A 16,773-nucleotide genomic window follows, 5' to 3' on the forward strand; every position below is an offset into this window, starting at 1 on the left:
CGAATTATCTATTTTGCTCTTCAGCCGATGCATTCCTGTCCAGTGATTTAGGTAAACATTTCCTTTAGCTCACAAGCAAAGGACTCAGCCTTTCCGTCCTCCTGCAAGTGATTCATAGCCCTGTTGCCATGGAAAGTTTTCTGCCCCTCGCATCTCATATAGACACTTAGACGCTTGTACACGCACACAGTCAGTATAGAATAGATTCTGTCCGAGAGTCTCTTCCTTGTGGATAACATAGTTCTTTAAACATAGGATGTTAGATATGATTTGGGATTAGGATGACTTGACCCCAGACTTCTCGTCTCCACATGTAGAGCTAAATGTCAAGTCCCCTTCACCCCCTAGTTGCACGTCAATTACACGTCATGCTGCCGCGCGCGCATCTATGCCAAGTATTATCTTATAGATCCACCTATGTCTGATAATTCTAACCAATCATGTTTCTTTTATTCCTTATTACGCCTAGTTTCGATTATGTCACTGTCACGTCATTTTTCTTATCAAATGTTACGCCTTCTACATTCGTTTCATTGTAATGTACTTATTATAAAAATACATGTCTGTTAATAAATTATTGTACTTCACTTCCTGAACCTTCGTGGTGACGGAACCTGAGGGCCGCGACTCGAGTCGGCCATTTTGAATGGAATAAAGCCCATTAGAAACCTCTTATACCACGGATTCTGCCTCTCGTTATTTTGAGCTATTTTACTTTAATTTAAGATTCCGCATGAAATTCAGTCCGGTAATATTTATTTTATTTACCACATAATGGCGCCCGAACAGGGACACTTTCTCATCTCACGCGCCGGCGGTGCGTTGCAGGCCCGGTCTCCTGCCACAGCTGGACGGACCATAAACGCGTACCAGCAGGATTTCCTGTAAGCTCCCTCCGGTCAAGCGGGGGCGACTGAGGCTGCGATCAACCCAGACGAGGCGGTGAGAAGTGCGAAGTATCCCGACCAGAGCCTAGCTGAGAGAGCAAGATCCGAGGTATACAGAGGCCCACCAGGTTTTCCGAAATTCCGACGTCCAGAGGGTCCGATGTCCGCAGTTATCGAGTCCTGTCCATTCTCTGAGGCCTTCCGTTTCAAGGAGCTACTCGGTGAGTACCATCGCCGGGGAGGCGTGTTGACGCGCACATAGTTTGTGCCGGTCAAGACGGATTTGGGTACACAAATCCGGTCTGCACTGTTTAGCAGTGTATATGTACTGTTTAGCAGTATATCAAGTATTCCGAAGTATTCAGTTATTGTCAAGAATTCAGCGTGGTGATTAGTCAGGCAGACTGTCATCATTGTCGATCATTGTTATAATGTTTAATGTTTAATGTTTAAAGTATTCAGAAAATGTCTTGCATATTGTGGTATGAATGACTGTTCATTGTTCACTGTTCATTATTGTGTTTCTCGTATTAAGCAAGTTCAAGAGTAAGTATCAGGTCAGTTGTCAATATGCCGCTCTTCTCGAAGTTAAGACAGATTACTACCAGAAAAGGGGTGCTTGAAGAAGCAGTTCCTATTCCTCCTAGAGACACTCCAGGACATTTCATGTACCATAAACATGGCTTAGATGCCATATTGTTTCTTGATCTATGGGTAGATTATACCAAAGGATTACCGGAAAGTCAAAGGTGGCCCATAGCGGGAACCTGGGATGCAGAGTGCATCATGAAAGTGGAGGAAGAGTTATGGAAAAGAAAGGTCAGACAGTCACAGAAAGACGCTGTTGAGTTATGGCGTAAAGAATCTCATAGACGAACAGAAAAAGCACGTAGACAAGAAGAGAGGAGTAAAGAAAGTTCAAATAAAGTTCAAGAAAATCTATTAATTGAGGAAGGTATCCGAGTGAAATCAGAACAAGTAAATAGACAAAGAAATGCTCTTATGAATGGTATGTATCCCCTTCTAGCCGAAGGACTACCTAAGGCTGTTACGGAGGTGCCAAAGGACTTGCCACCCCCATTATTTCCAATTAAGGTACATCCAAAGGGGCATCCCAGAACCGCAGAAGATGTTTTTCTTTCCTCATATCTAGACGATGCAGCCCCCGAGTATGCTAACGCCACACCACATAGAACGTCTGGCGGAGGGGTTCAACGTCAGGATCAGGTATCTGTCCCCGTGCAACAGCAAGTCCCGACGCAAGCTTCGGCAAGCACATCTGTTTCCGCATCTGTCTCCGCAGTCGACTCTACAGGGGTATCGACGCCCATAGTTGCTGTATCACGTTCGACGAACCCTTTCACACCCGACGCCCCAGATGGGGCCACGGGAGGTGCTAGCAGTATTTTTACACCACCTAGAATAAATAAACTTGTTTTTCAAGAGTCAGCACATTCACGTACACCTAAGTTCGTAAATGAACGTACGCTTAAGGAACTTCTTGTAAATTGTAGATATGACCCGGTGGTTGGTAAAGAGGACGAAATGGTCCTGGCATCATTACGTATCAGACGAGCCGCAGAGTATTTAGCAAGGTTACCAGGGATGGCTACGCATCTAGATAACATATATCATTTTGTTCAAACAGGACGAGATCCAGGATGTATTAACAGAGCTATGGAATTCCAGAAAGTAGAGATACAAGGGGAACTGTTACGTTTCCTCATAAACTGTGTGATCAGAAATCAAGATCGTCCGGGGGTAGACCGGAATGCAATGCTTATTCTTACAAGATGGAGTCAGAATATATCAGAAGGGAGACACGATAAGCAAAATTGTATAATAGCCATGTGCCGAAAAATACGTAAAGAAATAGAGCGTATTCATGAAGAGAGATTGGGAACAGACGAGTTTGAGCAAGATGAAGTGTCCGAATCAGGGGACTCTGCAAGACAGTCAGAGACCATAGCCTATGTAGGCAGAGGAAGATCTTGTGAAAATACTAGATGTTTTTCTGATCCAATACACTCTGTATGTCCAAATAATAGCAGAACGTATCCGACGCCTGTAATAAATCTGAAATCTCCTGAACATTCGTTTCAAGCCGCAGATAAAATACTACGAGAACGAAGGGGTTATCACCTCCTCGATTCCATGGATGAGCAAGAATTAGCCAGATCAGCCGTTCACTGGATTGTTAGTCCTGAAAAATACGGTGATGAGACCGTAGCACACACGTTTCTCAACCTCAGTACAGATGAACAACGTTTAGCTGGAATCTATATGATTCAGCAACTCCTCATATTATATAAGAGCCAACATGCTGACCCTGGTCCTTTACCTGATATATTAACGGAACTACTCACAAACAGATGGAGAGGTTCTAGTAATAAGCTAATTAAAGAGATATTAGTGTCACGTAAGCAGTACGTCTTTTTTGTAAATCCAGATTCTCTCTCCCTGCCCCCCAGAGAAAGAGCACCGTACTACATGGATAGACAAAATCCTTTACGGGAAGTGCACCCAATAAAAGGCGAAGACAATGAGTTTCACCGTGTATTCGTTTACACACCCATATCGAAAATGGAATTATTAGAAATGAAGAAAGTAGTACCTAGTCATGACAAAGACCCAGCGGGTTTCCACCGAGAAATTAAAGACATGTTACTGATGGGAGAGTACACCTTTCCTGATATTATGACGATTTTAAAAGTGCTTTTACCTGCTGGCATATATGAAAAACTGAAAGAAAAAGAGTGGGAAGTGGGAGACCAAAAGATAGACTGGACAGCATTAGCAGAGGAAGAAAGGGGCCGAGCCGCAGGTTCAGGGCTCGGAGATAAAGTTAAACTATTACCAGGTTTACTAGTACAGGTACTGCCACGTTTATTAACTACAAAAAAGGAAGATTGGGGTGCAATCACAGCCTGTAAACAAAAGCAAGATGAAGACACAAGCGATTATTATGCTCGATTTGAAAAATGTTTTGGTATAAATAGTGGTATAAAAGCAAGTAGTGACTCATATCCACATTTATTTGTGACAAAATTAGTGGAAAATGCATTGCCTCCAGTGAAGAATAGAATATTGAAATTCGAGAGTACCTGGCAAAGTAACACTCCGTCGCAAATGCTACAAATGTTACAGTATCATCACAATAGAATTAGGGATGAACAAGAACACGAGCATAGACGCATGAAGGATACAAAAATGAAAATGCTAGTTTCTCAGACAGTACCAGCAGATGGTCACAAAAAGGGTGTGACACATTCTGGTGATTCTGCAGTTCCTGTAAAAGGAACCTGCAATTACTGTAAACAACTAGGCCATTATGTACATGATTGTCAAGTCCTGAAACGAAATATAGCTATAGGTATTGCAAAAGAGAGACCACGATTAGTTAGACAAGATCAGGATGAAAAAGGAGCTATGCAGCATGGACAGTCCGTGCCAGTTCAGCAACAGTCTATGCCAGCCTCACAGCAACCCATACAGTTTGTGCCAGCTGCACCACCGTTGCCTGCTACTGCCACACAAACCACAACACAACAAATGTATCAGACTGCACAGTATGAATACCCTGAGTATCAGCGTTACACATGAACCAGCCTAGAGAGGGAAGTTGACTTACCGCTTATCGAGATTCCGGTAGATCAAGAAGGACCTTATGTACATAGTGAATTATTAGGTCAAGATAGAAAATTCTTACTCGATACAGGGGCAAGTCGAACAACCATAAAACGTAGTGAAGTTCCAGGGGCACCCCTCTCAGGCTCTCAAAATGTTTCCCTTGGTTTTTCAGGAAAACCTATTGTTAATGAAGTATCACAGCCTCTACCACTTACGATAGGACCTTTGACACGAATTACAGATTTATTGCTTACTAAATCATGCCCAGAAAATTTGTTAGGAATTAAAACTCTGAAAGCACTAGGAGCCATAATATGTTGTTCTCCGGAAGGAGTAAGGTTGTTTTTGCGTGATTTTAAAGGTCACTATGTGTCTAGAGACATGGATCCCCGACTACAGATTTTACCAGCACATCTATGGGCACAAGGCCCTACGGATGTTGGCTGCATGAACATTACACCCTATCGAGTTACATTGAAAGCAGGAGTGGTACTACCACGAATGCGACAATACAAGTTACCGCATGATGCTGTAGTGGCTTTGTTGAAAATCATTGATGAACTAATTGCCCAGGGAGTAGTTGTAGAAACAGACTCCAATGTATGTAATTCACCGATAATTCCGATTCTTAAACGAACTGATCCTACTGCTCCGCCAGTATACCGATTGGTTATTGATTTGCGTGAACTAAACAAGTGTATTGTACCACAATTCCCTGTGGTCCCTGATATATCATCATTGTTGACAGCAATTGATTCCGAAGCAACATTCTTTACTGTAATCGATCTCAAGAATGCCTTTTTCAGCGTCCCAATAGATCCGGAAAGCCAATACTTGTTCGGATTCAGTTTAAATGGGCGCAGCTTTAAATTCTCACGCGCTCCCCAAGGATTTACAGAAAGCCCCAGCATCTACAGCCAAGCACTGAAACGAGAACTTGACAGTATACACATGCCAGTCAATACTGCACTGCTTCAATATGTCGATGATCTGCTGATCACCGCGAGAAGCGAGCCAGAATGTGAAAAAGCTTCTCTGACAGTTTTACATTTCCTAGCCGACAAGGGGCACAAGGTGTCCCCTTCTAAGCTGCAATTCTGTGTTCAGCGAGTTATTTATCTTGGTCACTCGCTGTCCAAGGAGGGAAGGCAGCTTACACCAGATCGTATCCAGTTAATTGCTAACATGTCAATACCCCAGACACAGAAGGAGGTGCGGGCTTTCATAGGCCTCACTTCATATTGTAGGCAGTGGATCCCTCAGTACGCATTTCTAGCAAAACCACTCATTCAGTTAACCACACAGGAGGCAGCCACATCGACTGTTCTCCCTTGGACTCAGGAACATACACAAGCTTTTGAAAGCCTAAAGGAAGCTTTATGCCAAGCACCTGTTTTAGCAACACCATGTTATAGCAAACCTTTTACACTCTTTGTTACAGAACGCGAAGGTACTGCCTTGTCAGTACTCACTCAGGATCAAGCAGGATCACGCAAGCCATGTGCTTATTTTTCCAGTACATTAGATCCCGTAGCTCAGGCTTTGCCTGCATGCCTGAAATCAGTGGCAGCGACAGCTTTAGCAATCAGACAAAGCGATGCCATAGTATTGGGACACCCATTGACAGTTCAAGTACCACATGCAGTAGAGGTTCTTGTGAACCGAACACAAACACAACACTTGACCATAGCAAGACTTACCGGTTATGAACTGACATTGTTTCAACCACACATAGAGATCCGACGGTGTAATACATTGAATCCTGCTACACTATTACCTGTAATTGGAACAGACCCACTAGCTCATGATTGTGTTGAAATCATTGAAATAAAGACGAAACCTAGACAAGACTTGACAGACGTTCCATTGTTAGATCCAGACCTGACGTTGTATGTAGACGGATCATGCATGAGAGCAAGTACAGGAGATTTAGTGGCCGCGTATGCAGTCACAACAGACACTGAAGTTATTGAGACACATTGTATAGATATTCTGTCAGCCCAAGCAGCAGAACTTATTGCTCTAACGCAAGCCTGTATTCAAGCCACAAATAAGAAAGTTAATGTATACACTGACTCACGTTATGCATTCGGAGTTGTACACGACTTCGGTGTGCTGTGGCGAGAGAGAGGTTATTTAACGTCCCATGGTGCCCACATTCAGCACGGACCCCTCATTCATGCCTTGTTAGACGCAATACATCTACCCACTGCTATATCGATTATGAAATGTAAAGCACACACGAAGGTTACTGATACCATTTCTCAAGGCAATGATTTAGCTGACAGAACAGCTAAACAGACTGCTCAGAATCGCACATTAGACATGACAAAGCCAATAGTTCAGACACCAACACAGTGTATGACAATTAAGGATCCCACACTTGACGTAATTGACATACAGACACATGCCACAGCAGAAGAAATAAAGAAATGGACTGAACTAGGAGGGATCCAGACAGATCAAGGATGGATGACGAAGGAGAAATCTGTATGGTTTCTCCCCGATTCCATGGTTCAAGCCATTATAGCTACAGTTCACAGTCCAGCACATTTAGGAGAGAAGGCTATGCTAGACAGCATTCAGCACATTTGGTTCAACAAACATTTACGAGCAGCAGCTAAACAAAAAGTTCGTACCTGTATGATATGTTGTCAGTTTAATCCAGGAAAGAGTGTTCCCGTAGAGCAGGGTGGATTTCAGCCTCCTGACCATCCTTTTGAAGTCCTCCAGATGGATTATATTCAGATGGAACGTTGTCGAGGATTCAAATATGTCCTCGTAGTTGTCTGCGCTCTCTCCCGTTGGACAGAGGCGTATCCCGTATCAGATTACACTGCCTCGACTACTGCCAAGCAGCTAGTTCGAGAATTCTTCCCACGGTACGGTTTACCACGTGTTGTATATTCAGATAACGGTCAGCCTTTTTCATCCGAATTAATGAAACATGTCTCACTCCTGTTGGGATATCAGTGGAAATTCCACTGTGTCCGACACCCCGAAGCAGCAGGTCTCGTAGAAAGACATAACCAGACACTGAAAATCAGACTGTCCAAAATATGTAGAGAGAAAGGTGTCGACTGGATAGTAGCATTACCAGTTGCACTCTTTTACATGAGAATGGTAGCACACTCTAGAACAGGGCTATCCCCGTATGAGGTGATCTTTGGTAGACCGCCGAATATGTGGGGGACGCCTATACCACGTAAAATAACTGATGTTGACTGTAATATGCTGACAGATTACCTGGCTTCCTTGATGTCTGCACTACAATCTTCTCGTTCACAGGTAGCTGCAGCCTTTCCCGACAACACTGAGGCGAAACCCCATGACGTTGTTCCGGGTAATCTTGTCTTTGTGAGAAATTTCGACAGGAAGAGTCAATTGGAGCCCAGGTGGAAAGCACCCAAGTTGGTCCTGTTGACCACAAGAACAGCCGTGAAGATCGAGGGACGAAAAGGGTGGATTCATTCCAGTCACGTAAAAAAATTTCATGGACTTCCTCCTGACACAGACAGTACTGCCCGTGTGTCTTCCCCCATAGACTCAAAGCTACCTTTGGCTGAGGCCAGTAGCACCGAACTCTATAAACAGAAACTCAGGTCCAGATCTAAACTGTCGGACGATTTGATTGTTTAAGTCCTCTCCAAGGTGAAGCGGTTGAATCTGTCCCGACATGTACCCCTTAGGTCTGAATCATGTAGAGTCCAGAATCATAATGAAACGACATGCTTATTGTAAATTACTGCGTAACCACTGTATTGTGACATTATTAATTTTGTTTTTATTGAGTTTTTTAATAGTTACTGCAAGTATATTGTTGCATATGTATTATCCTGTTTCTAAACGTGTTTTCAATATAACTGATGAACATTCTTTTAGTGACCTACCGCCACATGAATTATCCTATAGACTTGCGCTGCGCAATAACACATTTATTAGTATGTTACATCATTCCCATCAGACTAGTAATGCGACCAATTGTTGGGTGTGTGGCCGACTCCCTCCCTATCAGAATAACAAAGGAGTTCTGCCTTTCTTTCCACATCCGTTCACACACAATGGCTCCTGTGGAACATGGTTTAGTTTATTAAATTCCATAGACCCAGACACAGCAGTTTATCAACAACATTGGATATGGGGAAATCTGAATCTAGTTTTATTCAAAGTCTGTCACCCTAATAAGGAGGGTCACCTCAGTAGAACAGGAACTGATCTAGAAAATGAAGTGTATAAATTAGGTAATTTTACACCTAATCTTATGATTTTGAATGTCAAATCCGAAGTTGAACTAATTCTGCCCACTATGTCAGTATTTCCAGTTAAGGGTGAATTATGTGTTAGAAAAGTTGGTTCCAAACACATGGGCCATAGCCAATGCGTTACTACAGTAGAATATAGTGATCAAGGTAAATCTTCATTTAGAGCTTCTCGCCATTCCTACTTCATATGTGGTCAGACTGCATATATGCGTCTGCCTCTAGATTGGGATGGTACCTGTTACATAGCATTCCTTTTGCCACCTGTTTTCCTAGCTCCCCCTGATTATTATCGAAATATTCATTTAGTACACAATAGAGAGCAAAGAGATCTCCCAGTTGTCGATTATACTGAGACATCATGGGACAAGTATGTAGATTTCAATAAAGGTATCTTTCCCTATATAGGTACTATATCAAATAGTAAGCTGATACGCAGACTCACCAAGACTCTTGAAGCTGTAGTAAACGAGACTATAGCCGCCCTAGGCAATCTGACAGAGGAACAATCAGTGATGAGAATTGTTGTTCTCCAGAATCGTCTTGTCCTTGACGTCATCCTGGCCGATAGGGGCGGAGCTTGCAGGGTCATCGGATCCAGCTGCTGCATATTCATACCAGAAAATTCGCCATCTGTATATAAAGCTATAACACGCCTTCATAAGATTATAAGCCAGATACACGAGAATCCAGGCACTTGGACGTGGTCCGGGTGGTTTTGGAGTGTGATATCAGCCTGGGGATGGAGAGTTCTATCCTTCCTAGGTATTGGCCTTCTTATGCTCTTCAGTTGTTGTCTATGCCTACAATGTGGACCAGCGATTTGTGGTCTGTGTGCCACATCGTGTATCCCACATCAAGGTTTTCGCTCAAGATCCCGGAAGAAGAAAGAAGAAGAAATGATGCTCCATGAGCAAATCAATGGAATGATGAAGATTGATGTCTCGTGAAGGGCAAGAAGGGGACAAGGAGGGAATGTGGAAATGTGGATTTTCCTGATCAGTTATGTCCCCTATCTTGGACCCCAACGGTTCTATATGCATGTTACAAGTACATGTATGTTCCCTCCAGTTCCAGTTTCTAAGACGCAAACATATGTGTGTCTACCGTCAACATGTTCTCTGTCAGATCCGCCATCAATGGGCTGGATATTCCATTCCTAAGTATAAAAGGCCACCGACTTTATATGGCTAAGTTACTTCATCTTTACAGTTCAGGCGAGTAGGCCCGATTCTGTCCTCAAAACCTTTCCCTGCTCTCTGTCTCTGACAGCTTCAGCTTGAGCTCGCATCTGTATCCATGAACTTTGTCCTACTCCCTGTGCAGCTAACGGTGCCTGCCTCGGCTAGTTTTCGCCTGTCTGCCAAGAAGTTGTATTTCACCTTCGAATTATCTATTTTGCTCTTCAGCCGATGCATTCCTGTCCAGTGATTTAGGTAAACATTTCCTTTAGCTCACAAGCAAAGGACTCAGCCTTTCCGTCCTCCTGCAAGTGATTCATAGCCCTGTTGCCATGGAAAGTTTTCTGCCCCTCGCATCTCATATAGACACTTAGACGCTTGTACACGCACACAGTCAGTATAGAATAGATTCTGTCCGAGAGTCTCTTCCTTGTGGATAACATAGTTCTTTAAACATAGGATGTTAGATATGATTTGGGATTAGGATGACTTGACCCCAGACTTCTCGTCTCCACATGTAGAGCTAAATGTCAAGTCCCCTTCACCCCCTAGTTGCACGTCAATTACACGTCATGCTGCCGCGCGCGCATCTATGCCAAGTATTATCTTATAGATCCACCTATGTCTGATAATTCTAACCAATCATGTTTCTTTTATTCCTTATTACGCCTAGTTTCGATTATGTCACTGTCACGTCATTTTTCTTATCAAATGTTACGCCTTCTACATTCGTTTCATTGTAATGTACTTATTATAAAAATACATGTCTGTTAATAAATTATTGTACTTCACTTCCTGAACCTTCGTGGTGACGGAACCTGAGGGCCGCGACTCGAGTCGGCCATTTTGAATGGAATAAAGCCCATTAGAAACCTCTTATACCACGGATTCTGCCTCTCGTTATTTTGAGCTATTTTACTTTAATTTAAGATTCCGCATGAAATTCAGTCCGGTAATATTTATTTTATTTACCACAACACAGCGACTCACATAATATGTGTCAGAAGTAGTATGAGTCAGTAGTAGTGCACATTAGTATACTAATTTTTTTCTTTTTCTTTTTTAATTTCTTTATTGGCATTTCAATGATCACAACATATGCCTTATACATTTGCCGGAGTATGGTACATAGTGTGTATTATCAAACTCAAAATTAAACAAAACAACAAGGGACGGGGACATCATCAGCTTTATTTTTTTGTCCACTAGTTTGTTCATCCATCAGAGAATGAGAGTGTACAGTTGACAACCTATCTTTCAATATAGATTTCCAGTTATACAGCGACATTATGAGTGTGATGTTCCTAGGGACTATCACCAAGTTTGACAAGGTTCTATAAGTGGAGGTCTACCGGGATCCAGTGTTTGTCTTCACGAATAGCTTAATGTCATGATGGCATTGGAGAGTTGGTGCTATCAGCACTTCGAGTACATAGCCATGTTGCAAACGGTCCCCAAATGTCTTTGGGTCGAGATGCAGGAGGCATTAGTTCCCAAAAGGTGTCCAATTGCTCTTGGCAATAGATAATGATGTGCATTTAGGTGTCTATTGAAGGATCATTGCCTTTCCCCAAGTGTATGTCTACTCTGCATTTGGGTAGTAGCAGCAGCATTGCAAGGAGACAAAGAGTTCTATTTGCGGTCTCCTTAATGTAGCCCAGTAGACCTATTAGGAGTGTATAGTCTATTGTTATCCCCAGAGTTTCATGGTTAGTTTTAAACGTTTCCCCCCGAAATTGCGCCATGGGAGGGCAGTCCCATGCTAGATGGAGAAATGAGGCCTGTGGGGTGCAGCATCTCCAACAGTTGGCATCAGGCTTGAGGCCCATTCGGCAGAGTTGCAAGGGAGTCCTGTAGAATTGATGGAGTAATTTAAAATGAATCAACCTTAGTTTGTACTTAGGGGAAAAGAGTTCTAATCGGGCACAACAAAATTGCCATTGTATGTCTGTAATGGGCAAGTGTAGTTCTGAGCGCCATTCCTTGAGTGCCTTTGGTTTGGTGACCTGGGTGGTGCGTTGTGTAGTGTTGTAAAGGCGAGTGATGAGTTTACAGGAGGATGAGTCGGTCAGTATGTGTTTAAGCACCGAGAGCATGGGAGGGGGGCTCGGAAATGTATTATGTATCTGTCGACATGCCGCTTTGATCTGATAGTATACAACGACAAGTATAGTAGTAGATCAAAGAAAGTAGGCGAGGTATCTTCAGTTGATGTGGGGGGGCTATGGATGTTTCCCTTGGGTAGAAGTCTGCAAAAGTGTTTATGCCAAGTTGTCAGGCTTTTGTCATGTTACCCTTGTTTTTTGATGGTGTGATTTGCAGGTTGTCAGCTAGCGTTATTGACAGGGCATATAGTATCACGTTGCTGGCTGTGTTTCACAGACCTTCCCATGCCCACCGCAATGTCTCCACTGTATTAACTTTGTTTCTGGGGTGTTTAAATGCTTCATATGCTGCCACCTGCTCTATCTTTTTCTACAGCAGTGTGGGGTTGGAATGGGGTTGGGTGTATTCAGTGATGGATAAATTGAGCCTGAGCACAGTAAGCATATTGCGGAATGTCCTGCGAGCCCATTCCGCCCTGTTGGAGCAGAAGCGTAAAAAGACGTTCCCAGGAGACTCAGGCTTCATTTCATTAGAGATCGCATGGGGGATTGACAAATAGATTTAATAATTTAGGAAGGATAATCATTTTAGTCGCTGCTATTCTGCCTGCTAGGGATAGTGATAGTTTGGACCAAGTGTTTACTTTTTCTTCTAGCCAGGTCACAGTGCGGACGTAGTTCATATTCCAGAGTTTTTGTACGTCGCGACTTAGCCAGATCCACAAGGTATTTGACTGGGCCTTGCTCCCAGGTTAATGTGTATGGTCAGAAAGGGGAAATAATGTGGATTTGGACCAATTGATCTGTCTCCCTGAAAGACCCCTAAATTTAGGTATTTCTTGTAGTACTGGATTTAAATTTCCTTTGGGGTCATGTATTTTGAGTGTGATGTCATCTGCGTACAGGAAAATTAATAAACCCACTGGATGTGAACCCAAGTCCTCTGGCAGCATGACGCTGTTGAAGTCCTACTGCCAGCGGTTCCATCGCTATGACAAAGAGGAGGGACGATAGGGTGTAGCCTTGTTGTGTGCCCAGTGTGATGGAGCATGGGTAGAAATCATATCATTAACCCGTAATCTGGTTGTGGGTTCGGAGTTCAGGAGGCAAATCTGTTGTATATATAATGAGCTAAACCCCAGAATGGTCAGGATTGTGAAAAGATATGTCCACTCTAGAGAATCAAACTCATTTGTGGCATCTAGCAGGTCTGTGATTGTTGGTACTTGGGGTTCTATGTTTTCAACAGTTACCCCTGACGAAGGGCAGTTAAAAAAAAGCCCGAAATGCATTGGGAATATTAAGACAATTGCTGTTATTCATGAATAGAATGTCCTATCGCAAAGTAGTAAGAGGCTTGGATGGGCACAACTATTTTGTGTGAAGCTTAATGGACGTTTTGGCATAAAAGAAGACGAGTTGGCAAATTCAACAATAAAAGAATAACAATGACAAACATGGAAAATTCGTAATACATTAATTTGAAGCTGTGCGAATGGGTTTGCAGCCTATACAGGCTGCAAATGGATGCCTGTTATTCAAAATCCGCGCAAAGAGGTGGGGCGCGGTCCCAGACTGCACGCATAACTAACAAAAAGGATTACATTGAAAAACAAGATGGAATAAATTCAGGAGTGCAACGGCTTCCTCCAATGTATATTTTTAAGGGAGCCAAAAAGTGCCGGAAAAGCTAAGTATGCTGCGATGCACGAGGAAAAGGGGGCCCGCTACGTGACGTACACGCCTCACCCACATCGTACGTGTCATCATGTACGGTGCGTACCCCAACATTGCATATGTACGGACCGTACCCCAGGCGTACCCCCATCCGCGTATGTCTGCACCGTACCCCAGGCATACCCCCACCCGCGTATGTTCGCACCGTACCTCAGGCGTACCCCCCCACCCGCGTATGTCCGCACCGTACCCCAGGCATTCCCCCCACCTGCGTATTTCCGCACCGTACCCCAGGTGTACCCCAATCCTCGTGTATGTACGGTCCGTACATACACGAGGATTGGGTATGCCTGGGGTACGGTGCGGACATACGCGGGTAGGGGGTACGCCTGGGGTACGGTCTGTACATACGGGGGTGGGGGGTACGGTCCGTACATACGGGGGTGTGGGGTATGGTCCGTACATATGGGGGGGTGGGGGGTACAGTAGAGATGTATGTGGGAGGGGTGGGAGGCTGGGGAGGCCGTATGACTCGTACCCCGGGCACAAGTGTACTCGGGGTAGGGGTCGTACAAAGTTCGCTCCGTACGGGGCCTTTTCCATGCGCTTATGTTTTCAGACGGGCGGTACAGATCATACTTGCGCGCTCGGACTTCATTTTTACGAGTTGTAAGTAAACCTGTCCGGGGACGTCTAGTAGACTTTTCCCGAGGCGAATCGTATGTATTTTCCACGTACGAATCGTACTTCGCCGTTTGTACTGGACTTGTACAATACGTACGTAAAAAATAAGGATACGAGTCGTACGGAAAAAAAAATACAGGATCGGAATCGACCCCATTATGTCTCTGTCTCCACCCATAAATCAAAATTTCATATATATTTTATTTTTTCATTCACATCAGTAAAAACAATTGGATAAAGATCATGAATTTCATTGTACCATTTCTTTTACATTATTTTTCATTTACGTTATTTTTCATTTCCAATACATCAACAGATTTCGATCATAATCATCATGTAATCTATACAAAAAATCATTGAAATTTCCTCTTTAGACTGAAACAAATTTTCCAAACCAAAAACCAATTTCCCCAAACTGACACCTCATTCACATAATCCACACTCATATCACTGACACATACTACATGCATTCATACTACCCAGTGCAACTCTGCATGCACAGATGGAAAATACTCAGGGTGAAAACATCAACCCTCTAATGATGTGCTGGAAACTGGGACATCAAACTATCGGGTCGATGTACGTTTTAATGGATGTGACACATTATCTCCATCTTCATCAGGACCTATTGATATTCTAATTTTCATATAGGTGAGCAGTGGGGAATATTTTGTCTCTAGTCCTGTAGAGACACACTCCAGCCGGAGTGGTGGCGACCCTTGGATCGTTAATTGTTTCGCAGGGTAGGTGTTGCTAAGAACTACCCCGGTTTGAATTTCCCAATGCGCCGTTTTCTATTTTATCATTCTAATATTGAGGCTTTTGGTATCCCATGGCCATTTTTTCAAATTATTCCTTCATCTTTAGACAAACTCGTGGCACGACTGTTGGAGTATCTTGAAACTTGCGATTTGACAGATTGAAAGTTTAGACATTTTTAGTAATTCCTGACGATGTCCATACATCCCATCCATATTCTGAAATGCAGATCGTGTGGCATGGCGTTCCCTGCCCCCCGTAAGGGGGGCACCTTTTTCAAATAGAGCCTATTCTATCTAGAGCCTCGCCCAGTATGACATTGAAGTCTCTGCCCCATATTATGGTGTCGCATTTTAATTACATGATTTTGGCCCAAATATTGCTAAAGAACTTCGGGTCATCTGTATTGGGACCATAGTCCACTGCCATAGTAACCTGGTTTGTCCTCAGTGTTCCCCTCAGCATCACATACCACCCATTGGGGTCTACCAGCGAATGGTGTATAGTCCTGCTGAGTCATCTGCGTATTAGTATAGCCAACCCTCAGGCCTAGTTAGAGTAAGCCGATTGGTAAACATCCCCTCAACGTTTGTGACGTAATTTAGTAGATGAATTACAGTTAAGGTGCGTCTCTTGGAGAAAGCATATATCGACAGTATGTCGAGCCAGATATGTCTGAATGAGGCATGCTTTTCTATGATTGTTTAGGCCCAGATGTTCCAGGTTAGGAAATTGTACGTCATCATTTAGAACTGCAATATGTAATATGTATGTGTATGTTCCGGGCTGGCAGGTTCGGTTGCCTGTTATCTCTTAGTGTCGCTTTGCTAGTAGAATTAAGTTGTGAATAGTATGAGTGGCCTGTCGTGAGAAGCTTCCCAGCATTTTGCATCCTATTAGGTGTTGAATAGTGTCGTCCCCTCTTCTTCCCCCAAGCAAAACTAAACTATCTACCCAACTCAACCTCCCCGCACCCCAACCACCCAATTAGGTTTTGTATAATGACCCACCCCCTCTCGTAACCAAAACAGTGACCCAGAAGAGAATTAAGAAAAGGGAAGCTCTCCCAGGGGGCATGAATTCACCGGCTCACTTCCCTGCGGGGTGGCTGAGTTGTCAGGGAAAAAGTTAAGTAGTAAAATTGAGCTTGGTTCCAGCAGGTAGAACCAGTGTTGCCAGCATGCTGATCGCACAGGTTGTGCACATCTCATCTGTGTTGCCGGGTCTCTGTGCTTCTGCCGCATTGAGTCCCTTGGATTGGCACACATTATGCAGTATTTATATGCTGGAATGTCATTCAATGTCACTGGGTCCAGTGCCCATGGGTGCATGCTGTGAGGATTCAGGGGAGCATCTCTTGTCAGGGAAGCATCTCTTGCCACTGATGAGCTTTGCCTATTTAAGAGGCGATTTAACATAAGTGAAGTGGTGAAGGTGGCCATCGTATGTGATCTTGAGCTTGGCTGGATATAGTAGGGCATATGGAATCCCGGCCTGCTGTAAAATACGCTTGACTGGAGCAAAGTCCTGACGGGCTGCCTTTACGGAGGGTGGGAAATCCTGGTAGAATTAAATTTTGTTTCCCTGATGG

Source organism: Triturus cristatus, chromosome 4_1, assembly GCF_964204655.1.
Source record: "Triturus cristatus chromosome 4_1, aTriCri1.1, whole genome shotgun sequence".
NCBI lineage: Eukaryota > Metazoa > Chordata > Amphibia > Caudata > Salamandridae > Triturus > Triturus cristatus.